Here is a 25,012-nt window from a genome sequence, read left to right as displayed (position 1 = left end):
CTTAATGATATGCACATATGTAATTTTATTCTATTTGAAACACAGAGATGGGGCAGAGATCTTCCATCAGCTGGTTCGCTCCACAAATGGCCTAAATGACCAGAAGCCAAGGACTCACGCACTTGGGACATCTGCTGCTGCTTTCCCAGGTGCATTAGCAAGAAGCTGGGTCAGAAGTGAAGCCGCCAGGACTTAAACCAGCACTCATGGGATGCTGAAGCTTAACCTGCTGCACCACAACACCAGCCCCACAGGTGTAATTTTAAACTTTTTAATAATCATTTAAAAAGGCAAAGAAACAGGAAAATTAACTCTAAGAACACATTTTACTTAACCTACTATATCCAAAATATTCTTTCACTGGAACCATTTCTCTGTGAATGCTATTGGACACTGCACATTTAAAACCACCTAGAGCTGGAAGATCACAGTAAGCAGGTGTACTCAGTAAATAGTAAAAACTGTTACTATGGTAGTAGCAAATTCGCTCAGAGATCGTAGGGCTCTCTGAGGTAAGAGGAACTTCAGAGATTCAGAGCACGATTTTGAACCTCTATTTGATGGGAGCTGGAGTGGTGGGTAGGAGAAAGAACAAACGGGAGGTAGAGGAGGAGAGAGAAGTAAGAGTGAAGAAGGAGAATAAAGAAGAGACAGAAATGAGGTTAGGGAGGTGGCAAGAACCCAGTTTAAAAAGTCCTTGAGGAACACAGGCTCTGAGAAGGCTGGAGATTCAGAAGTCTGACCAGAAAAATGCAAAACCGAGGTTGTTGTTAGTAGTTAATCTATGGGATTTAAGGACGCGTGCAATTCACAGGTATGAAGCATTCAATCATAACTGCAACATGCTACAGTATCCAGAGAAAGAGACCAGTGGTGGTGAGTAATGATTCTTAAAGGGGCAGCATAAAGATTCTTAAAGCCTACCTCCCTTAAATGTATATGCCATGAAGTGACTAACAGTATGCTTGGGTAATGTGTCAACATACTATTTATTAATCACTTTTGCTGAATCTTGCAGAGATGAACAACTTTTCCAAAAGACATATGGACCATTCCTAGAGACTCTGAAGTCCTGGGCAAGGGACCAAAAGAAATGGTAAACTCATCACTTCTTTTAAAAGAAGTGGAAATATGAAAAATAGAAACTGGCCCAAATCTGGTCTTGAGAAACTGAGCTTAGGGTATAGAAAGATGAATCTCAGACAATTGGTGATGGGCGTTAAGGAACAACATGAGGAATGTTTAATAAGAAAGAACGCAATGTCCTTCTATTTAGAGTCCTCCTGACCCTACAAAAGAAAATGTTCAGATATATAAGTGAAAAAAGACTAAAAGTTGACTTAAGGCTAGCCCTGATAAAACTATTCTGAATCAAGTATAAATCTAGTGTGGCAGGGAGCTCAATTAATCAATATGAAAAATTATAAGAAAGCAAATGGAAACTTAGGCTTTACTGGTAGACTTTAAAGCAAAAAGGAGGGAGGATACTTAGTCAAGAGCATAAAAGACTGAGGTGGTGATTGTAGAAGGATCTGGACTATAACTGTAAGTATTTCAGAGAGGCCTCTCCAAAGGAAAGATATTGAGCCTTATACAGTGTTGTTTCAAAAGAAGTTACTGCACTTGGCTTAACACTCGGGAGAAATATTTCTAACCATTTCCACTATCCAATAATGGACTGCTCAGGGAGAGAGCTCACAGGGAATCTGCAAAGCTAGAACTGATGTCAGACTGCCTCCTACCCTCTTTACCAGCTTCCCCTGGAACTCAAAACTACTTGTTATATTCATTGCTTTTCCCAAATTTCCTCAGCTTAGGATTTAACAATGTATCTGATCATATTTTTAATGTTCCTGTTGTCTTAGAAGAGCTGCTGAAGACTTAGCAGCACAGGCACAGAGCCTAAAACTGCAACTCACTCAACCTAGGCACATGTGGAAGAATAAAAAAACAAAACCCTAACCTGCAGAACCAAAGACTCTGGCAGGGGTGGGAGCCTTGCTTTCTGCCAAAGGCTGTTTGGGTATTTACTACATCCTTCAAGGGCCAACGTTACCAACTTAAAAACTGCCATACATTCAATGGGTTTCATGTGTGGTTACCTTGGCAGGGCCGAACCAAAGGAATTTACGGGTTGTATGTTCCCCACCCCTGCACTAGAGCAGGACCAGAACGAAAATGCTGGAACCCTCAGAAGCAAGGGGTCCACTGAATAGGGAAATGTGATATTGGAGCCCATCTTACTAAACTTTATCCAAATGGGCTGGTTCCAAGTCCCTCCAATCAGAACTTGCCTTGCCAGTGTTTGTGCATCCCAGCTTTTCCTAACTGATCCATAAAGCTTTCTTCAGACTCCTCATCAGAGAGACAGATCTGAATCATGCATCCTTCATTTAGCCATAATGAAGCCTCCACAAAAACCTGCAAGGGCAAGTCTGCACAGTTTCCAGTCTGCTGAACACAGGGAGGTGCTGGGAAAGCAGGATGCCAGGAGAGACTGTGAAAGCTCTCTGCCCTTCCCATGAGCCTTGCTCCAGGAGCCTCTTCATTTGGCTGCCTGCAGCAGGGCTCTGTTCCTTCCACAGGCTCTAGGAGAGAATCCATCTTCCTGCCTGCTAAGCTTCTGACAGTGTTGACATTTTTGGCTTGTAGCTGTCAGCAGTATGACCTCTTGGTTCCGTCAACCCATCTTCTGTGATTCTGGCCCTCCTTCATCATTCTTTTAAGGATCCTTGTGATTACTGTGGGGAGCAACCCGGACTAGACTAAGTTACTGGAATTAAGACTTATTCTATGCATCTGCTCTCCCACAATATGGCGCTGAGAAGGGAGAAACAGCTTCTACACAGCTGCCTCCAGTTCAACCAATAAACTGTAGGACCTGCTCCTGATTGGAGGAGAGCAGCGTACTCGGCGTGTGGGTAGCAGAGTTGGGATTGGCGGAAGAGGACTATAAAGGAGGAGAGAGACAACATGCACCAGGAACATCTAAGGGGAACATCTATCTGAAGGAACACCTGTGCAGCCCCCAAGAGAGCCGGCCGGCAGTGTGCCGCTCCCCCGCGGAAGTGGGGAAAGTGGCCAGGGGGAACCGCCCTTCCACGGAGGTGGAAGGGTCGGTAGCCAACCCGGGAAGAACCAGCAACAAACCCGGGGAGGGCCGAGCAGACAAAAGAACAGCGCAGGGTCCTGTGTCGTTCCTCCACGAAGACGGGGAGCGACAATTATAGTGAGCCTACCCAGACAACCCAAGAAAAGGCATCCATCATAAGATCTTTAACTGAATCACATCTGCAGAGTTTCTTTTACCCTGTAGGGCAACATATTCATAGGTTCTGAGAATTAGAAGTGGACATCTCTGGGGAGGCACTGTGCACACCACAGCTAGTAAGAAGCAGATTGCAAGCTTCTAACCATAACACTGCTTATCAAATACTACTCCTCAGTTAAATAGAGAGTAGATACTTCCTAACGTATTCCCTAGAAGTTGCTAGGAATACACACTTTTTCTTCACTAAGATACATGAAATACATCAACTAGAGTATAGACAGTCTATAAAGCAACAAAAATTTTTGTCTGGCATATACCTTTTTTTAAAAAGTAAAATAAGCTCTTTGAAAAACATGATAAACATCCACTGTACTTTCTGATTAAGGTTGCAATGAAATAAAAATATCCTTTATTGGGGAGGACATTTGGTTCAGAGTGTTACAATGCCAGTTGGGATGTCCGTATTTCACGTCAAAGTGCCTGGGTTCCAGTCCTGGCTCTGTTTTGGATTCCAGCTTCCTGCTAATTCACACCCTGGGAAGCAGTAGGTGATGGCTCAGGTACTTGGGTCCCTGCTACCCATCTGAGAGACCTGGACTGAGTTCCTGGCTTTGGCCTAGCCCCAATTGTTGCAGGCATGTGGGAAGTGAACCAGCAAATGGGGGCTCTCTGACTCTCAAATAAAATAAACACAATTAAAATATTCAATATCAATAAAAGCATGTTTGTATATTCTGAAAGGTAAACATTAATGCTGGAATTCTGAATACCTGCATTCGTGCTTCTTTTCAGTTGCAAAGAATTAAAATTTCATTTTTTGGTAAAATCATGTATTTTTACACAATAAATACTCAATTTGTAGTTTTTATACTAGGTGAGGAAGATATTAGGAGAAAATATAAATCCGAATAGAAAAACACAGCAGGCATGTCATTTTTGTCTGCCCAACTGCCTATTACAAACTTCTGGTAATCTTACTCACTTTTATTTTGAAGAATTGCTCCTCCCCAACTCAGATCACCTGATTCTAGTGGGTTCCACTCACAGTGCCCCATAGCCCTGGCCAATCAAGACCAGTGACTGATCAGGTACAGTTACTGAATCAAAACAGCTCAGAGTGTCTCCTTGAGGTTTTTCATTATACAACTGGGAAGAGCAACAAACACAACATTAGAAGAACCACAGGGTTGTGTCCTCAGAGCTGCCAATGGCAATGTGCCTCAAATCTGGAGACACAGAGGCCGGCAATATTTGGCAGTGGGGGAAAGGGACAGAGAGAACAAAGCAGGGAAAGAAACGGTAGTGAGGGGAAAGTCAGCAGAGGAAGGGGGCAGCAAGAAGGTGGATGAATTAAAGAACCAGTGACTGTCAGATGCATGACAAGGCTTGAGTTCCTAATACAACAGACCCTGAAATAAAACACATGTTTGCCTTTATATGGCTAATTTCCTAACCAACCAATTTTGTCCGCATAAATAATAGCAATTGGATGAATGAATGTTCATAATGTGCTTTATTCCCTTCCCTGTAACTGCTTTCGACCTCACTGCTCATTATAACTGTCTTTTTTCTGGCCCAAACTTTACGACATTCATCACAAAGAAGCAGCTGGTTGGGTGCACATGTCCATGGAGACTCCAAGGAACCTTCTGAGCCATGTGCCTTGAAGGGGCCAGAGCTGGACCCGGCTTGGGAATCCCTGGTGAGTTCTCAGAGAAGCATCAGCTTTGAGGCCAGGTATGTTCAATGAACCTTAGCTCTGCTATTATCTGTCCACGTGAGTCTGATCAAATCATTTAACCTTCCTCTGAGTTTCATGTTTCTCATTTTTAAAAAGAGAAGGATCATACTTAGGCGGTTGCTCTGAGGGTCACAGATAATACAAATAAAACCCTCAACACAGAACACGCCCATACCAGTTAACAATCACGTTGGTGATTATGACAATAAAGGGATTCAAATCTTAGAGCATTTGATTGACTAACAATTGTTTCTTATTTCTTCCTGTGAATCACCAGAAAGGTAGGACCTCCTTTTCATTAATGCCAGAGAAAAAAGTTTGATTAAAAAAACTAAAATTTAAAGAATCTGAGAAAATTGATTTTCTATATCCTTCTAGCATTCTCTATAATAAAATGGCCTTTATTAAATCAAAAGGGGAGAGGCTTTTTAAAAATCCTGGGTCCCTAGAAAGTTGTAATCACAATAGGAAATGAAAGCTATAGAAACTGATATACTACATTAATAGACTAGTGGGAAAAATAGAGGGCTTTAAATTACTTCTAAGAAAACAGTGAAAGCTATTCAGAGGATGATAATTAGAAAAACTATGTGGAAGAATCAGTTCCTCTTCAGTTCAGCAAAGCCCCTCTGACTGCTCACAAAAAAGGAATCTTATTAAAACTTACCTGGAGTAAACATCTACATTAAAGAGAAAGTCTCCCTCCAAAAGAAGTATATAATGGTAACAGGTTCCTGTCATATGAATATTTAACAGTTCCTAATAGCCCAGCTGGTGAGTTCTTTTTTTTTTTTTTTAAAGATTTATTTATTTGCAAGTCAGAGTTACACAGAGAGAGGAGAGGCAGAAAGAGAGAAAGAGAGAAAGAGAGAGAGCGGTCGTCCATCAATAGTTCACCCCCTAGATGGCTGCAACGGCTGGAACTGTGCTGATCCGAAGCCGGGCGCCAGGAGCTTCCTCCGGGTCTCCCACGTGGGTGCAGGGGCCCAAGCACTTGGGCCATCCTCCACTGCTTTTCCAAGCCACAGCAGAGAGCTGGATCGGAAGTGGAGCAGCCGGGCCTCAAACCGGTGCCCATATGGGATGCTGGCGCTTCAGGCCAGGGCGTTAACCCACTGCGCCACAGCACCAGCCCCATCAGCTGGTGAGTTCTAACAGCTGCAATTATGTCCTGGTGTTAGTGATGAGAAGCCAAAATGAAAATAAAGATTCATTCCATACTTATTTAGTTTTTTCCTTAATTTTAACTTAATATTTACTTTAAATTACATAAAATAATTTCACAAAATGCCAATCAATCTTGGTATATTTTTATTTACCCACAGAAATATACCAACCCGGAAACGTAATAATCCTTACAAAACTTGACTGAAGGTTAATATGCACATTAGTCACATTTTAAAGTCTGGCAGAAATTAAAAATAAAGGCCAGCGCTGCGGCTCACTTGGCTAATCCTCTGCCTGCGGCGCCGGCACACCAGGTTCTAGTCTGGTTGGGGCGCCGGATTCTGTCCCTGTTGCTCCTCTTCCAGTCCAGCTCTCTGCTGTGGCCCAGGAGGGCAGTGGAGGATGGCCCAGATCCTTGGGTCCTGCACCCGCATGGAAGACCAGGAGAAGCACCTGGCTCCTGGCAGCGCCGGCCATGGCGGCCATTTGGGGGGTGAACCAACGGAAGGAAGACCTTTCTCTCTGTCTCTCTCTCACTGTCTAAATCTGCCTGTCAAAAAAAAAGAAATTAAAAATAAAAAAAAATAAAAATCGTTGCAGATTAACCCTCACCATTAGCCCTAGGAGTACAAGTCTGCTCTGCGATAGTGACCATTTGCAACAGGACACAGACAAAGCCACACACACAATGTTTCTATGCAAGGCTACACCACAGCTATGCCTGAAAAGCAATCCTTTATTTCTGAGTGACTTGATTTCTTGAGGATGACATCACCGGCTTGCCATCATTCCTCCTGCTTTCTGAACAGATATTTCTAAACTACCGAATCGCTCCATTTCACAACAGTATCAAATCAAGAGCAGACCTCAACTTATCCAATTTCTCTTTAAAAACACACAGGCAGACCTGTCTTTCACTGATGGCATTCAACAAGATATGCATGAACCTATGCACAGGACAGTCACTGCCACAGTATGTTTTACTTATATATTCAAATAAAAGCTCTTATTAAGGTTGAATACATAATATTCAACTGTGGCTATTTATTTTACTCCATTTCTCAAAATGCGGGGAAGCCTGTCTGCAGTTGTTTTGCTTACATGAAATTTTGCATTATTTCAAATAAAAGGCCATTAGTTATTATTTATTTTTAGTATAGGTTATATTCTATCAGTGAAGTGTATAAAAGAATCTCTACATGACCTCTAAAAAAATGACATATCTTCATTTTATCTTCTATTTTGTTTTGTATTCTCCAGAGAAACAGAAGATGAAATAGCAAGTTCTTCCCATAATACAAATGGCTCATTTTTTATTAGTTTATTGACTACTGTTAATTTTTTTTCCTTCCCAAAGTAATTCAAATAGCTCTCTCCTAAAGAATAATTGCCTTGTTCTCAGATCTAAGTGATGTTTCAAAAAGCCAGCAAGTTACAGCAAGTCAACCTTGGTACTGGAAAATTTATATGTATATACCTGTAATAACTTTTCACTGAATCAAAAGCCCAACACTTTCATTCAACAAATTCAAATTGCCTCATCCAAATTTGTGTTATCCTGTTTTAGCTATACCACTATTTTCTGAATCTATACCCTAATCTTGTACTATTGTGTTTTCTTCCCAGGGGTTTCCTATGCACTCCTATGATACTTTCATTCTTATTTCTAAGTCTAGATACCATAGATTGCTCTGTCTTTTCAATACAGTTTCATCCTAGATAAGGCACTCTTTTTAAGAAAGATCTATGATTCCAGGGATGGGAAAGCCAGGAAGACAAATATTTCTCTTTATTCATTAAAACAAATTGGAAATGTAAGAATGAATATAAGAAATGGCCCCTGACTTCAAGAAATCCAAGACAGACCCACAGATGATTTTTTTTATACAATGTCAAACATGTTACGAAGCACAGAGGCAGGAGCAACCGGTTCACTGCAGAAATTATGCTGAGGTTTGAATGTTTTCATCTCTCTGAGTCTCTAAACTCGGAAGTTTGGTCTCCAAAGTCTTAGTTAACAGTGCTAAGAGGGCAGAGACTTAATCCTATTATGGTGTTTAGAGTTGGGGCCTTTAGAATAAATTAATTGCTCCCTCTGGGTCCAGCCCCATGACTGAATCCTGGTGGCTTTGAAAGCAGTAAGAGAATGAGACCACACAGACACACACTGTGCTCCCTGTCTCTTGCCACGTGATGCCCTCTGGACCTTAGGACTCTTGTCAGTAAGAATGCCATCACGGGGCTCACTTGGTTAATCCCCGCCTGTGGCACCGGCATCCCATATGGGCGCCGGGTTCTAGTCCTGGTGGCTCCTCTTCTGCTCCAGCTCTTTGCTGTGGCGCAGGAGTGCAGTGGAGGATGGACCAAATGCTTGGGCCCTGCACCTGCATGGGAGACCAGGAGGAAGCTCCTGGCTCCTGGCTTCGGATGGGCACAACGTGCTGGCCATAGCGGCCATTTGGGGAGTGAACCAATGGAAGGAAGACCTTTCTCTCTCTCTCTCTCTCTCACTAACTATGCCTGTCAAAAAATTAAAAAAAAAAAAAAAAAAAAAAAAAGAATGCCATCACTAGAGGCCGAACCAATAGAGCCCACCTGATCTTAGACAGTTAAAATTAACTTTTTTTCTTTATAAAGTAACCTGCTTTAGGGATTTTGTTATGGTAACAAAAAACTGACATAGCAAGTTACTACAGCTGAGAACTCACCTGGGTTATTACCTCCTTATAATGCTTCAAATTTTCTAAATTTTGACATGTTTTCTTATTTAGAATATTTCATTTTTCTGTACTTTTGCTCAAGAAAAACTAAGGAAAAGGGGGAAAAATACAACTATTTTCTAGTTTGTTCTCAGCAACAACAGTATCATTCTCCCAAGTAGATAGCACTCTCTTCTGTGGCCATCAGGAGGCATCAAATGAGCATAATTATTGTACAAAATGAACAGAGGAAATTCTACCTAGATGGAGGTCAGAAGTGTGTGTGTGGGGGGGGTATGAGTCCATGTGTGCTGATTTGCTAGATATTATTTTGCAAAGTTATACTTTGTACAGTTGGTCCTTGTTAACTGTGGGTTCTACATCCATCTACATCCATGGATTCAACCAACCATGTGTCCAAGACATTTGCAAAAAAACACTTGTACCTGTACTGAACAGGAACAGGCTATTTCTTAATCATGTAGCATAACAACTATTTATTTTGTATTAGATATTATAAATTAGAGATGACTTAAAATATGTGGGAGGGCGTGCATAGGTTCAGGCAAATACTACATCTTTTTAAGTAAGAGACTTGGGCATCTGTGGATTCTGGTATCCAAGGAGGGGTATCTTGAAACAAATCCCTATGGATATGGAGGGGCAAGGGTGTAACACTGGAACCTTTTCCTGCAAGATGGTAACAGGCAGAAAGTCACTGTGTAATGTGAGTTCCAAAACCTTTCTAATTTTCCTAAGATGACAGTTAATACCTTGCCATTGGGAGATGAGAAAATACTTAGCAAAACTGATCAATACCCCAGTTATTCATCTTTATTCTGCTGCTGCCCAGCCACCACCTACTAAAGTATATTAAGATTTCACATCACATCACCAATTCTCTTTTGTAAATTAAAAATCTTTGTATTTTTCTGCTCCAAAGTAAAAAACTGGGTGGTAAAAGAATTCATGTCTACACTGCATTGCACAAATATCTACAAAATACTTTATCTGTTGACCTCTATGAAGATAAAAACATTGACAGCATATGTGTAACAATGAACCCAAAGCTACCTAGGCAAAGTAGGACATGTACAATCCCTAGAATATAAAAAAAAGCCCACAGTTTTTATGCTATATGTATACACGCTAAGAATGTACAGATTTTTTTCTCATTTGTGAGGAAATATGGCCAAAGTTGCATGATAGCTCTCTTGTCAATACTTGGAAGAACAGCCAGGTTATAAAAGGAGCAGGTTTCCTTATAGGACCCTAAAGGATAAACTTAGAATTAATGGAGAAGGTTATAAGATGCTAGATTTAAATTCAAAGTAAAAGACCTAACAAAGTATCAAGACCTATAATAAAACAAATTGAGTTGGATGGCTAAGCATCTTATTTAAGTGTGACCTAGAAAACTATAAGGCTCTCCCTTTTCCATGGTTTCACATACCCATGGTTTGTTTTATTTGGTTTTGGTTTCCCATGGTCAAATGTGGTCCAAAAATATTAAATGCAGAATTCCAGAAATAAACAACTCATAAATTTTAAATGTTGTGCCATTCTCAGTGGAGTGGTGGAATCCTGCACTGCCCTGCTCCTGCTGGGGATGTGATTCATCCCTTTGTCCAGTGTATTCAACGTTACCCAACCATTACTCACTTACCAGCTGTCTGGGTTACCTGACTGCAGCAGTACCAAAGTACATTGTCAAGTAATCCTTATTTTACTTAAAAGCCCCAAAGTGTAAGAGTATGATGCTGTAACTTTATTGTAGTATATGTTATAACTGTTCCATTTTGTTATAATTTGTTCCATTGATGGTACCTAATTTATAAACTAATAGGAAAAAAAGCATGGTATATTTAAGATTCTGTTCTATTTGTGGTTTTAGACTTCTGCTGGGGTCTTGGAATGTATCCCCAGTGGATAAGAAGGGATGAATGCATTTGGTTATTGAAATGTTCAAGTACTAGAAGATTGCCTGATCTAAAAGAACTTTAAGGTTCATTTAATCCAGAGATTCCATGAGTTTGTGACAACAAACCTGGATACATGTCATTTACTACTAACTTCATTTAAAAGGAAACATTTTGTAGAGCTAAAGAAATGAGTCTCCAGTTATACAATATGATTTCATAAAAATTAGAAACAAGTATGGAACTGAGAAAAATCTCAAAATTATAAAGAAAAAAACAAACTATAAAGAAGAGAGAATTAGACTAGAAGCCAATTTCTATTTACAATAATAGAAATGAGACAATAAATAAAATCTATAGATCATTGGACAAAGATGAAAGAGATGCCGATCATAAAATTATGTTATCATAGATAAATTATCCTTCCTACAGAGTGTTAAAGACAGGTTAGAAAAATCAAAAATACTTTAAATCCAAAACAAAATAGTTTTAAGTTAAATCAAGTAAAAACAAATGAGAAATTAATTTGTGATATATAAACAGGTCTAAGTAGACAATGAGAATGCAGTAGTAAACTGCAGTAGTAAACTATAGCTTGCAAATATCATTCCCATTCTATAGGTTGTCTCTTCACTGTGTCGATTGTTTCTTTTGCTGTGCAGAAACTCTTTTAGCTTATGAAATTTGCTTTTGTTTCCTGGCTTTTGGAGTTCCATACCCAAAAAAAATAAAAAAAAATCTTTGGCATTCCAACATCCTGAAGAATTTCCCCTCTTCTAGTAGTTTCAAAGACTCAGATCTAATAGTCAGGTCTTAGTCCATTCTCACTTGATTTTTCCCATGGTGAGATGTGCAGGTCTAGTTTCATTCTTCTGCATGTGGATACCCAACTTCCCTAGCGCCATTTATTAAAAAGACTCCTTTTATTCATTTATTTTGTAGGATTTATTTATTTAAAGGGCAGAGTAACAGAGAGAAAGAGAGAGAGATCTTCTACCCTGTGGGGAGCAATCCGGACTAGACTGAGTTACTGGAATTAAGACTTATTCTATGCATCTGCTCTCCCACAATATGGCGCTGGGAGAGAAGTAAACAGCTTCTGCACAGCTGCCTCCAGTTCAACCAATAAACTGTAGGACTTGCTCCTGATTGGAGGAGAGCAGCGTACTCGGCGTGTGGGCAGCCGAGTTGGGATTGGCAGAGGAGGACTATAAAGGAGGAGAGAGACGGCATGCACCAGGAACATCTAAGGGGAACATCTAAGGGGAACACCTGTGCAGCCCCCGAGACGAGCCGGCCGGCAGTGTGCCGCTCCCCTGCGGAAGTGGGGAATGTGGCCAGGGGGAACTGCCCTTCCACGGAGGTGGAAGGGATAGTAGCCAACCCGGGAAGAACCAGCAGCAAACCCGGGGAGGGCCGAGCAGACAGACAGAACAGCGCAGGGTCCTGTGTCGTTCCTCCACGAAGAGGGGGAGCGACATAATGGTGCCGTGACTCGGATATGAAGCCTAGGCAGGGCTTAGTGTCGTTCCTCCATGAAGAGGGGGAGCGACACTACCCATTGGTTCACTCCAAATGGCTGGACTGAGGATGGGACCAGTACAAAGTCAGGAGCCTGGAACTCCATCTGGGTGTCTCTCACCAAGGGCCATCTTCCACTGCTATCTCAAGCACACTAGCATGGAGATGGATTGGAAGTAGGGCAGCCAGGACTTGAAACTTGAATTGGCACTCCAATATGGGATACTGGCATCACAGGCCATGATTAGCCTGCTGCATACTGGCCGGGTGAAGACTCCTTTTCCAAATGCATGCTCTCTGCATTTTTATCAAAGATTGGGTGGCTGTAGAGATGTGGGTTTTATTTATAGGTCTTTATTCTGTTCTACTCATCTGAGTCTGTTTTTATGCCAATGCCAGTCTATTTTAATTACTGTAGTATAATGTCTCCTGCTTTCCTTCTTTATCTTCAAGACTGCTATGGCCATTCAAGACCTTTTGTGATCCCACACAAATTTAACCTACTTTTTTTTTCTAGTTCTGTAAAAACTAGAATCTAAATGATAGCAGTAAGACATCACTTATCAATAATTACAAAAACATAGTGAATAATGCTTTTTATGTGCTGGTGGATTCAGTTTACTAAAAAAGGAGGACCTTTCTCTCTGTTTCTCTCTCTCACTGTCCACTCTGCCTGTCCAAAAAAAAAAAAAAATCTAAAATAAGAAAAAAATATTTAGACTCATCTCTATTTTCTTTCTTTCAGAAACAAATTATATAAACTTATCATTAAACTTATCATTCAACAATATCATCTCCTTTGTCCCAGAAAAAGAAATCATGTAAATATATATAAATCATGTAAAATATACATATAAATACATGGATGTGACAACATGTTCATGGCTGTTTTATTCTCCAGGAGATTAGAGAAGATCTTTAGGGTGCAAATCCTTTTACAATTCAAAGTATCAACAACACCATTTCAGCATAACATGTGGCCAAAACGTACTTTAACTGAGAAAGTAACTAACATTGAAGTGGGAGCCATGATGAAGGTAAATACAGGGATATTTACAAGGATTCAAAAATTTGCTATGAAACTCTAGTTCTTTAACTTGTCCATTGTTCTCTAAGAATTCAAATACTGAGAAGAGTAGGTATAAAAGTATAGCCTTGGCCGGCGCTGCGGCTCACTAGGCTAATCCTCCGCCTTGCGGTGCCAGCAAAGGAGGCTGGTGGATTCAGTTTACTAGTATTTTGTTGAAAATTTTTCTATGTGTATTCATTCATGAAGGCTATTGGTCTTTGGCTTTTCTTTTTTGGCTATGTCCTTGTCTGGTTTTGTTTTGGTATAAGAGTAATGCTGGCCTTTAGAATGAGTTTGAGAAAATTCCCTTCTCTTCTATTCTTTTGGAAAAATTTAAGAAGAATTGATGTTAATTTCTTAAATGTTTGGTAGAATTCAACAAGAAAGCCATCTAGTCCAGACTTTTCTTTGATAGGAGACTTCAATACTGATTCAATCTATCACTTTTTATTGATAAATTTAGGCACGCTATTTCTTCACAATTCAATTTTGGGTGAGTTGTATTTGTTGAGGAACTTGTTTGTTTCTTCTGGGTTAAATGATTTGTTGCTGCAAAACTGTTTATAATAATCTCCAACAATACTTTGTATTTCTGTGGTGTCAGTAATGTCTGCTTTTTCATCTCTGCTTTTATTTGATGTATTGCTCCTTTTTTCTGAAATAGTCTAAGTGTTTTGTCATTTTAAAAAATCTTTGCAAAGAACCAGTTCTTGGTTTAATTCTTTTTTGCTATTTCATGTATTTCTGTTGTGAGATTTATTATTTCTTTCCTTCTACTAATTTTGAATTGTTCTCCATCCAGGTGTCCCACACGTGTGGCAGGAACCCAAAACTTAGGCCATCATCTGTTGGCTCCCGGGCACATGAGCAGGAAGTCGGCTCAGGAGCTCAAAGTCACTGAGACTCAAAGCAGGCCCTCCGGCATGGGACGTGGGTGTTCTAAGTGGTGGCTCAATCTGCTGCACAACAACGCCTGCCCTTCTTTTTGCCTTCTTGAAGACAGAATCAATTGCTCTAAACTTCCCTCTTAGAACTACTCTTGCTGTATACCATAGATTTTGGTATGTTATGTTTCCATTTTCACTCGTTTCAAAATATTTTAAAATAGCCTTCTTCATTTCTTCCTTGATCCATTAATGGCTCAGAAGTAAGATATTTAATTTCTATGTGTTATATTATTTTATATAATATACATATAATATTCTAAACTATTATAATAATATTACTGATTTCTAGTTTTCTTGTAGTGTGGTCAGAAAAAATACTCAAAATAATTTGTATATTTTAAAATTTTATTTAGAATAACATCTTTTAAAAGGGGGGGGGGGGCTGGCACTGTGGTGCAGTGGGTTAACACCCTGGCCTGAAGCACCAGCATCCCATATGGGCACCAGTTCGAGTCCCTGCTACTCTTCTTTCGATTCAGCTCTCTGCTATGGCCTGGGATGGCAGTGGAGGATGGCCCAGGTCTTTGGGCCCCTGCACCCATATGGGAGACCTGGAAGAAGTTCCTGACTCCTGGCTTTGGTTCGGCGCAGCTCCGGCTGTTGCGGCCATAAGGGGAGTAAACCAGCAGATGGAAGACCTCTCTCTCTAAGTCTCTACCTCTCTCTGTAACTCTTTCAAATAAATAAATAAATAAATCTTTGAAAAAAAAATAAAAATTTATTTAGACCTGTTTTGTGACCTATCAGGTGAACTATCCTGGAGAATGTTCCAAATGCTGTTAAGAAAAATTTGTATTCTGTCGCTGTTGGGTGAAACATTCTATAGCCATCTGTAAGGTGCAATTGTTCTCAGGTGCCATTTAACTGCTGTTTCTTTGATTTTCTCTCTAGATGATCTGTCTACTTTTGAAAATGGAGTGCTAAAATCCCACACTATTATTGTACTACAATCTTTCACTCCCTTTGGATCGATTAATATTTATTTTATATATCTTAGTGATATGTTATTGGGAGCATATATATTTCTAACTTTCATTTTTTGTTTCTGAATTGAATTCATCATAATATAATGATTTTCCTTGTCTCTATTACTTTTGATTTAAAATTCATTTATCTGATGCAAGTATGGCTATTCTTGCTTTCTTTTGGGTTCCATTTGCACAGAATATCTCATTCCATCCTTTTACTTTCAACCTATGTGTGTCCTTAGAAGTTAGATGAGTTTCCTATAAGCTGAAAATAGCTGGATCTTGTTTTTGTTTTCAGTGCAGTCACTCCATGCCTTTTGATTGGTGAATTTAATCTATTTACATTTAAGGTAATTATTGATAGGTGAGGTCTTACTACTGTCATTTAAATTCTTCTTTTCTAGAGTTACTGTATTTCCATTCTTTCTCCCTTTCTTACAATCCTCCTTTTGTGGCTAAGTGATTTTCTTTAGTAGTATGTCTTGATTCCTTGCTTATTACTTTTGGTAAGTATATTATAAATTTTTGCTTTGCAGTTACCAAGAGACGTACAAAAATATTTTAGTTATAAAAGCTGTTTTGAGACAACAGCAACTTGACATTGATTATAAAAACAGACAAAAACAGAACTTCACAAATTTGCTCAACCTTGTATAGGAGTCATCCTGATCTTTTCTGCATTGTTCCAATTTGAGCCCATGAGCTGCCAGAGCAAGCACCACAGCAGGAAACTCTGTGAAGCAGGAATTTCTAAAATGAAAAGAGACTGTGCTACCAGTCTAGACCTAACGTCCTAAGCTACGAGAAAATTGCAAAAACTAGGGTGGGGTTGGAGGGAGGAATCAGCAAATAAAAATGTTTGGGGAAACATGAGCATTTTGCTAAATCAATGTAAAACTGCAAAAACAGAGTTAAATATAGGTGGTAAGGAAACGAAGACAACTATTAGTCAAACTGCTGAATTTTTAAAAACAGATCAGGAAGGAGAAAGACAAGAAACTTATTTAAGTCATTAAAGTAAATTTTTAAATGCTATAAAATAGTAAAGAAAAAAACTTCAAATAAAATGACATGATAAAATGCATCATTTATCATTATTCATTAAAAGCATCACTCTAAGTACAGGGAATGTATCAGTAAACAAAACCGACAAAAATCTTTGCTTTGCAGAGCTTATAACTTAATGGAATACAAGTAGGTTGAATTTTCCTGTCAAAAACCTCAAAGAACGTTTTAAAAATGTGCTTTTAAAAAACCCAACAGTTGTATCTGTTAAAAAACATGTGTGTGAACTATGGAGGCGATGAGGGAAAAGATACTATGCAAATGCAAACCAAAAAAAAAGCAGGGCAATATTAGTATCAAGTAAAGACAAAGACCCGGCCCCCGGGGGCCGGTGCCATGGCGCAGTAGGTTAATCCTCCGCCTGAGGTGCTGGCAACCCAAATGGACGCCAGTCTCCAGCTCTCTGCTGTGGTCCAGGAGGGCAGTGGAGGATGGCCTAAGTGTTTGGGCCCAGCACCCGCATGGGAGACCAGGAGGAAGCACCTGGCTCCTGGCTTCAGATAGGCACAGCACCGGCCATGGCGGCCATTTGGGGAGTGAACCAACGGAAGTAAGAACTTTCTCTCTCTCTGTCTATAACTCTACCTATCCAAAAAAAAAAAAAAAAAAAAAAGAGGTCCACAGGCTATACCTGTTCCTGGGTTCTACCTATCTCTGGCTCCTAACTCCAGCTTCTTGCTAATGCAGACTCAGGGAAGCAGTGGTGATGGCTCAAGCACTGGAGTTTCTGCCACCCATGTGGGAGATCTGTATTGTGTTCCTGACCCCTGGCTTCAGCCTCAACCCGGTCCTGGCCACTGTGAGTATTTGAGGAATGAACCAGTAGATGGAACGGACTGACTCTGTGTGTGTGTGTGTGTGTGTGTGTGTGTCTGCCTCTCAAATAAGCAAATTTGAAAACAACATAAAAACGCCCCCAAACCAAACAATTTCTTCCTAAAAATAAAAATGTCTGACAAATTATATAGCTGATTAGTTCATGGCTGGTCGCATTTATAAAGGATGACATTTACTCTGGTTCACCCTGTGCCACCATCTCAAATTATTTTTCCCTAGCCAAAACAGCATTTAGATGCAAGAAAAATTTAAATTGTTTGTGAAAATTGTTTCCAATAAACTCTCATTTTAAATTGTGATTAATAAGAGTCACAATATTCTGAAGGGGTGGGGAACCCTTTTCTGCCAAGGGTCATTTGGATATTTAGAACAATATTTTGGGCTATACAAAATTATCAACTTAAATATCAGCCTGCTATTCATTTATGGAATTCTGAATCCCACCTGTGGCTGCCCTCACAGGGCTGCAGGTCTTATACAGCCCACAGACTGAACGGTCCCCACCCCTGCAAGAGAATGCTATAATTACGGAGACCTACCACTGTTCAAATACTAAAAACCATTTCTCTACATAATCTCTCAATCTCTTATGAACCACATGTTCATTTTGAGTAAATCTGGTTTAAATGACAGAATCAGCCATATGTAGCATGCCTTCTGCAAATAATTATCTAGGAATGGTGACAAGTCTACAAAGTCCACCTCAAAGAGGTCTGTAATTGGTACAAAAGTTCAGTATGTTACGTTTGGGTTCTTAACAGCCTGAATTTTCTCATCTTGATAATCTTTAGATTTTTGGAAGTATAAAATTTTTGTGTTTTTTTAAGATTTATTTATTTATTTATTTGAAAGAATTACAGACAGAGAGGAGAGGCCAAGAGAAAGAGGTCTTCCATCCACTGGTTCACTCCTCAATTGGCCGGAGCTACGCCAATCCTAAGCCAGGAGCCAGGAGCTTCTTTTGGGTCTCCCACGCAGGGGCAGGGTCCCAAGGACTTGGGCCATCTTCTACTGCTATCCCAGGCCATAGCAGAGAGCTGGATTGGAAGTGGAGCAGCCGGGTCTCAAACCGGCACCCATATGGGATGCTGGTGCTTCAGGCCAGGGCGATAACCCGCTGAGCCACAGTGCCGGCCCGAAGTATAAAATTTTTAAATCTCAGGAGTTCAGTGATTTGGAATGCTTGGTGAGGCTATTTGCTAAATAGCAAAACTATGAACATTGCTTTGTGTGAGATCTTAGTTTTTATAACACAATTCAAACTAAAAAACTCACATCTTATATGAAATGACAAAGAGGTAGGAATATCCTAGGACAGATGATAGAACTAACAGTGATTCCAGACTTTCTTTCAGGAAAAGACCATAATATATCATTATATCTGGTCATCAGTGGATCTGTGTAAATCATTATGACTGAGTTGCAAAGTGCGTGTCTCTTCTGCACACACATGAAAAAATGCATTCTCAGAAAGATGTTTTGGTTTTTTAAAATAACGTTAGGAAATATTCTATGGCACTAGAGTTTTGTGAATCAGTTCCAAACACTTAAGTCTCATAAAGGTATTATGCAAAGGTAACGAGAATCCCATACCTTATATAAAATAAACAAAATTTCAAGAAATTTTATGTGTTTTGCCAAAGTATGGTTAAAAAAAAGGAGGACAATTGTAAAGGAGAAAGATCTGTAAATAAATCAGACTAATTTTTATTGTTAAGTAAAAGTATATTAATTGTTTAGTTAGAAACGTCTAGAGGGCAGAGATACTGCCTTTTTATCTTTATGCACTAAACAACTGTAATGATGCTAGCAAACATTCAAGTGTTAAGAAATGTGTAGAATTAAAAATATACATGTATATAAGAATACATGTATATAAGAAATTAAGGAAGCACTCAACCCTGAATGCTGGGGGGATAATCTGCATCTTAAGGAAAGTGTCAACACTCTTCAGCCAGTGATGAACAGGAATACACCTGTAGCTGAACAGATGAAACTCTACTGCAGGGCCAGGAGGTCCCACAGTGTGGTGAACACTCGGCCATCTCAGTATCAAAGTGTCAGAAAGAATCTATAATCTATTAGGATAGCATTTGGGCTTTGGTTGGAAGATCTAGGAAGCAAGGGTTTGTTCTAGATTAAATGCTATTAGAAAATGGGGGCAATTCAATGACGAGGGTAAAAAAAGCTAACATTCCAAAGAGCTAGATGAGGAGAATGTTTGTATGTTGTAGTTTATGAAGTGACTTTGGTTCTACTGCGTCATCACGGTCTTCAGTGACCTGTCTCATTCTGGTGTTCTGTGAAACTGTTCAGGTCCACCAGCAGAACACCAAGCCAGTTCCAGTAAAAAAAAGGGCTATTTTTTATTCTCATAAGGAATATTTAATTGAAAATGAAAGAATATTATTTCTACCAATTAGCTAAACACAAATTTGAAATTTTTTAAAATGATGAACCTGTATTCAGAGCACTCTTAACTATGTCAGATTTAATTCTCAATCATAAACATCCATAAAATTGAAGATAAATTCTTGAATATAATGAACCCAGTTAAATCGAGATTTACTTTACAATTCAGGGGACCATTTAGTCTAAACAAAATGCTTTGAGTGAACAGTTTTCCATTAACTAGCTGAATAATATAGCCATATGTTAAGGAAATACCCCACCCTGCCTATAATTATCCTTTGTTGAGTAAGTAAAAGCATTATCTCCAATTGCCCATGAACTTCTCTAACTGGTCTTCTGTAGCATCAAGCTTTACACAACTACTGGAAGATATGGTATACTCATAGGTATAAACAAATATTTTAAGGAAAAATAAGTAAGATTCTAAGTATAGGGACTGGAAATATTCAGTAAGTAAAGGAAGTATAAGGACTGGAAATATCCAGCCCTTTTGCTTTCCTATACCCTTCAACTTACCCTGTCACCCCAATACAATAACAAACCCAAATCCTGTCATACATTAAGAAAACCTCCTAGTGTCCAAGGAATAGCCTCGGCAGTTAATTAGGTCCATTTAACTAAATCAAGATAGATAAGTTATTAAGCTGCATTAAATACATAAAAACGTGGTAAATATATGTTACTGTTCCCTACATAGTGGAAGGGTACGTGGCTGAAAAATATTTAAGAAAAACCAGAAAGCCAAACAAACAGAGGCTTAGATAAACATAACTAAATAGTGAAAGTCTTATGTATGATATTTTTAAATGACCATACAGACTTCATCATTTCAATTAAAAAGTAGTTACGGCCAGCGCCGCAGCTTACTAGGCTAATCCTCCACCTGCGGTGCCAGCACCCCGGGTTCTAGTCCCGGTTGGGGCGCCAGATCCTGTCCCGGTTGCTCCTTTTCTTGTCCAGCTCTCTGCTGTGGCCCGGGAGTGCAGTGGAGAATGGCCCAGGTCCTTGGGCCCTGCACCCGCATGGAAGACCGGGAGAAGCACCTGACTCCTGGCTTCAGATCAGCGCGGTGCGCCGGCCGCAGTGTCGCAGTGCGCTGGCCGCAGTGTGCCGGCCATAGCGGCCACTTGGGGGGTGAACCAACGGAAGGAAGACCTTTCTCTGTCTCTCTGTCTCTTTCACTGTCTAACTCTGCCTGTCAAAAAAAAAAAAAAAAAGTAGTTACATTCTCAAACACAGATAAATGAGAGTGGTTAAAATCAAAAGAAAGCTGTTCTCACATTACAGCAATAAAAACTGTTCATAAGCTATTGTTATGCTTAAACAACTTACAGTTTGTAAATGTGGGTTCCTTGAAAGCTTAATTGGTTTTCATACCAATTAAAGATAAATCTATTTTAAAAAAATAAACAAGTTGTCCTCATTTTTTAAGGAATCCATAAGGCAATGCTCTGGTTTGCACTAAATAACAACATGGAGAACATTCAGGTCCTTCACATCACATACAAAATTCAACAATTTGGCAAAATGTGATGATAAATGTCTAGCAATACTTTTCAACTCAAGTTCATAGGAAGAAAGTTAATTTTAAAATACAGTGAGTAAAGTCATTGCCTTCGGTGCTGGCATCCCATGTGGGTGCCGGTTCAGGTCCTGGCTGCTCCACTTCCAATCCAGCTCTCTGCTATGGTCTGGGAAAGCAGTAGAAGAGGGCCCAAGTCCTTGGGACCCTGCACCCGTGTGGGAGACCCAGAAGAAGCTCCTGGCTCCCGGATTCGGATCAGCGCAACTCCAGCCATTGCAGCCAATTGGGGAGTGAACCAGCTGATGGAAGACCTCTCTCTCTCTGCCTCTCCTTTTCTCTGTGTAACTCTGACTTTCAAGTAAATACATAAATATTAAAAAAAAAAATACAGCGAGTAAAGCAACAACTTGCTTTGAGGGGTCACTACTGGAAGGCAGCCATTTTGTAAATTCAGTCTTCGCACAGTCTGTATAACCTAAGGCCCTCACTCACCTTGCTCTCTGTAACATTTACAGGATTTCCTTCTTTTCAGCTAAGGTTGTAGAAAGTTTTTTTTTTTTTTTCAAAAGTGCTCTTTGGTCCTGTGTGCTGCACTGTATATATATTTACTTCTCTTACAGGGCTTTCTGTACATCCCTGTCCTATTTTTTCCATCATAAATAGTATGACAGTCTCTTTCCAGTTCTTAAGACTTCTAAAACATTGAAACGAATTTTCTACTTTACATTTATAAATATTTCTTAGGTTAAACTACCTTTGCTTTCACTCTTTGGTAAATCATGTTTAAAAAATGTCATTCCAACTTTTGTCTTAGCATTTTTCTCTGAAAAGTATCACATAAAGATCTAAAATAAGAAAAAAATATTTAGACTCATCTCTATTTTCTTTCTTTCAGAAACAAATTATATAAACTTATCATTCAACAATATTATCTCCTTTGTCCCAGGAAAAGAAATCATGTAAATATATATAAATCATGTAAAATATACATATAAATACATGGATGTGACAACATGTTCATGGCTGTTTTATTCTCCAGGAGATTAGAGAAGATCTTTAGGGTGGGTGCAAATCCTTTTACAATTCAAAGTATCAACAACACCATTTCAGCATAACATGTGGCCCAAAATGTACTTTAACTGAGAAAGTAACTAACATTGAAGTGGGAGCCATGATGAGGGTAAATACAGGGATATTTACAAGGATTCAAAAATTTGCTATGAAACTCTAGTTCTTTAACTTGTCCATTGTTCTCTAAGAATTCAAATACTGAGAAGAGTAGGTATAAAAGTATAGCCTTATGAGAAAGGAACAATCATAAACTTTTGATATAAGGATACTAAATATAAAGTAGCTTAAATTTGGTCCCCTTTTTAATTGAGTTTCCTTTCTCCATTTCTCACTAGCCTTTTCTTCTACAAATAATCATTAATGTTTCTACTTGGCTTGTTTCTTTTTTTCTCTCACAAAGAATATAGTTGAGGCTATTTTATTGTCCCTTATTAGAGAAAATAAAATGAAAAGGTTTATATTGCAAACAAGTTCACAAACCATGTTGCTCTTCCAGAGAAAAGAATACTCTCCCATGTCTATCTGTTGTTGCCACTGGCATTCTAATAACTTCTTAAAAACAAGAGTCATTTTTATGTCTGTAATAAGCAATATATCATTCACTCTCAGTGCAATGGAGAGTAATAGAATAATAGAAAAACAACATATGGTAAAATAAGAACATGAACAGAGGGGGAAAAAGTCTCTTTCACTCACCTGGAGCACATTTCCAAACACTGAATCCAAATACGAGTAACTAGAATTATAAAGAGCAATAAATTTTTCCCCACCAAGAAACAACCCAAGGAAAAGAATGAAAGAACAGAAACAAACACCAGGACAGAGAACCTTACCCATCTTCAGAAAGAAAAGCAGTGTGATACAAACGAGAGAGAACCACATTCTGATACGTCACAAATCCATGGATAGTCTATATTGCTAAATTGCTCCTTTAATAATGGTACATTTTGCATTCACAGAGACTTGAGCATACGAGTCACTCTATTTCTCACTCCATGCTCAGGCAGGCTGTTAATTCAGATGACTTCCAACATCTACTTCTACAAAAGTCTAGCAATTCTAAAACTGTCAGGGTCTGATGGACAAATATACAAGATGAACACACTCTACATAACTGACATTCTAAGTAGGCTTGATTCTTTCCCTAAGAAAACACCTCTCACCTCACCCATTATGACAGCCACATGTACAAAACTAATCAGGCTAATGAAATGCCTCCCAAGAACTAGTCAGCATCTACCTAGTGTCTGCCTAAGGTAATGTATCCTTACCCAATTAGGAACACCGAGTCTACTTTGACGTTGTGGAAAAAAAAAAAAAAAAGACAAAAAGGTATGGAATAGGAATTGCTTTCAAACAGCCTCAACAAATGTAATGCCCAAGAATTTTCCTCAGAATAAAACTGAAAAAACAGGGAGATCTAATAATTATACCAATGCCCACAAAATGTTCTGATCTAAAACGAGGCAAGGAAACTTTTAACTTTGATCATAGAAAAAAAATCATTTAGTGTTGAAATAATAATAAACAGAAAAGATCATATAGGGCAGTTAAAACAAAATTGAAAGAAAAAGAAAAAAGGGGTGGAGGGGTTCAGCTCTTCCTAGACACTGGTAATTTTAAAAGGAGGCCAACCAGGGGCCAGCGCTGTGGCGCAGAGGGTTAACGCCCTGGCCTGAAGCACTGGCATCCCATATGGGCGCCGGTTTGAGTCCCAGCTGCTCCACTTCCAATCCAGCTCTCTGCTTCAGCCTGGGAAAGCAGTAGAAGATGGCCAAGTCCTTGGGCCCCTGCACCCGTATGGGAGACCTGGAAGAAGCTCCTGGCTCCTGGTTTCAGACTGGCGCAGCTACAGCAGTTGTGGGCAATTGGGGAGTGAACCAGCTGATGGAAGACCTCTCTCTCTCTCCGCCTCTCCTCTCTATATAACTCTGACTTGCAAATAAATAAATCTTTAACAACAACAAAAAAAGAAGCCATCCAAGGTCAAGTAGGAAAGTTGGTTCAGACAAAGTGACCATATAATTTATCAGCCACACTGTGACTCTGTATTTGCTCACAGAGGTAAGTTTAAATTTTTGTTTATTAGAAATCACTTTAAACAGAAAATTTATAAAATTAGTATAGAGTGCTCCTATATAACCTTTGTTCAGGTTCATCAGTTTTTAATATTTTTGCTCATGTACTTTATATCTTTTCTTTATCTACTTATAATTAATAAGATTGCAATATATCACTCTATGCCTTTAAAACTGTGTTGCCCATTTCTTAAAGAGGGGTATTTTCTTATATCACTACAGTATAGTAATTAAATTCAAGTAACACTAGAGCAATTTTTTATAATCTAAAATAGAGTATAAATTCCAATTTTGTCAATTTTTCCAATAAAATCTTTCCCAGTTTTCCCCTTCAGTCCAAGGTTATGCATTTTGCATTTAATTGTAATAGCCCCTTAGTCCCTTTTAATTTGGAATAACTTATCAGTCTTTATCTGTCAATATGTTTTCTTTTTTGAAAAATACAGGATAATTATTTTGTAGAATGCTCCTAAATTTGGATTGATCTAATGTTTACAGATTTATTTATGTGTTCCTGGCTAGAACACAACAAATGTGATGTGTCTTTTCTCAGGTATGAATTGTACACAAGGTTTATTTAACTCTCATCAGTGATGTTCATCTGATGACCCAATAAACAGACTGTCAGATTTCTCCACTGTCTTTCCAGGTAATAATCAATCTCTGGGCAGATATGGTGAGAACCATGCAAGCACACTGCTGCTCATAAAACCTGGTACAGG

The 25,012-nt window shown here is 39.2% G+C and overlaps 1 protein-coding gene and 1 non-coding gene across 3 annotated transcripts in view; both read right to left on the bottom strand.

Moving 5' to 3' along the window:
• The window catches only part of TNKS (tankyrase), a 213,458-nt gene that overhangs the window by 109,941 nt on the left and 78,505 nt on the right, over window positions 1–25,012 (bottom strand). The gene's annotated exons all lie outside the window — the stretch shown is intronic.
• On the bottom strand, window positions 15,918–16,021 carry LOC138848854 (U6 spliceosomal RNA). Its single transcript, XR_011387000.1, has one exon. It is a non-coding gene; the product is annotated as a U6 spliceosomal RNA (small nuclear RNA).

Source organism: Oryctolagus cuniculus, chromosome 2 (genome assembly GCF_051225735.1).
Source record: "Oryctolagus cuniculus isolate XC-2025 breed Fujian yellow rabbit chromosome 2, ASM5122573v1, whole genome shotgun sequence".
NCBI classification, from domain to species: domain Eukaryota; kingdom Metazoa; phylum Chordata; class Mammalia; order Lagomorpha; family Leporidae; genus Oryctolagus; species Oryctolagus cuniculus.
This window is presented reverse-complemented; position numbering and strand designations above follow the sequence as displayed.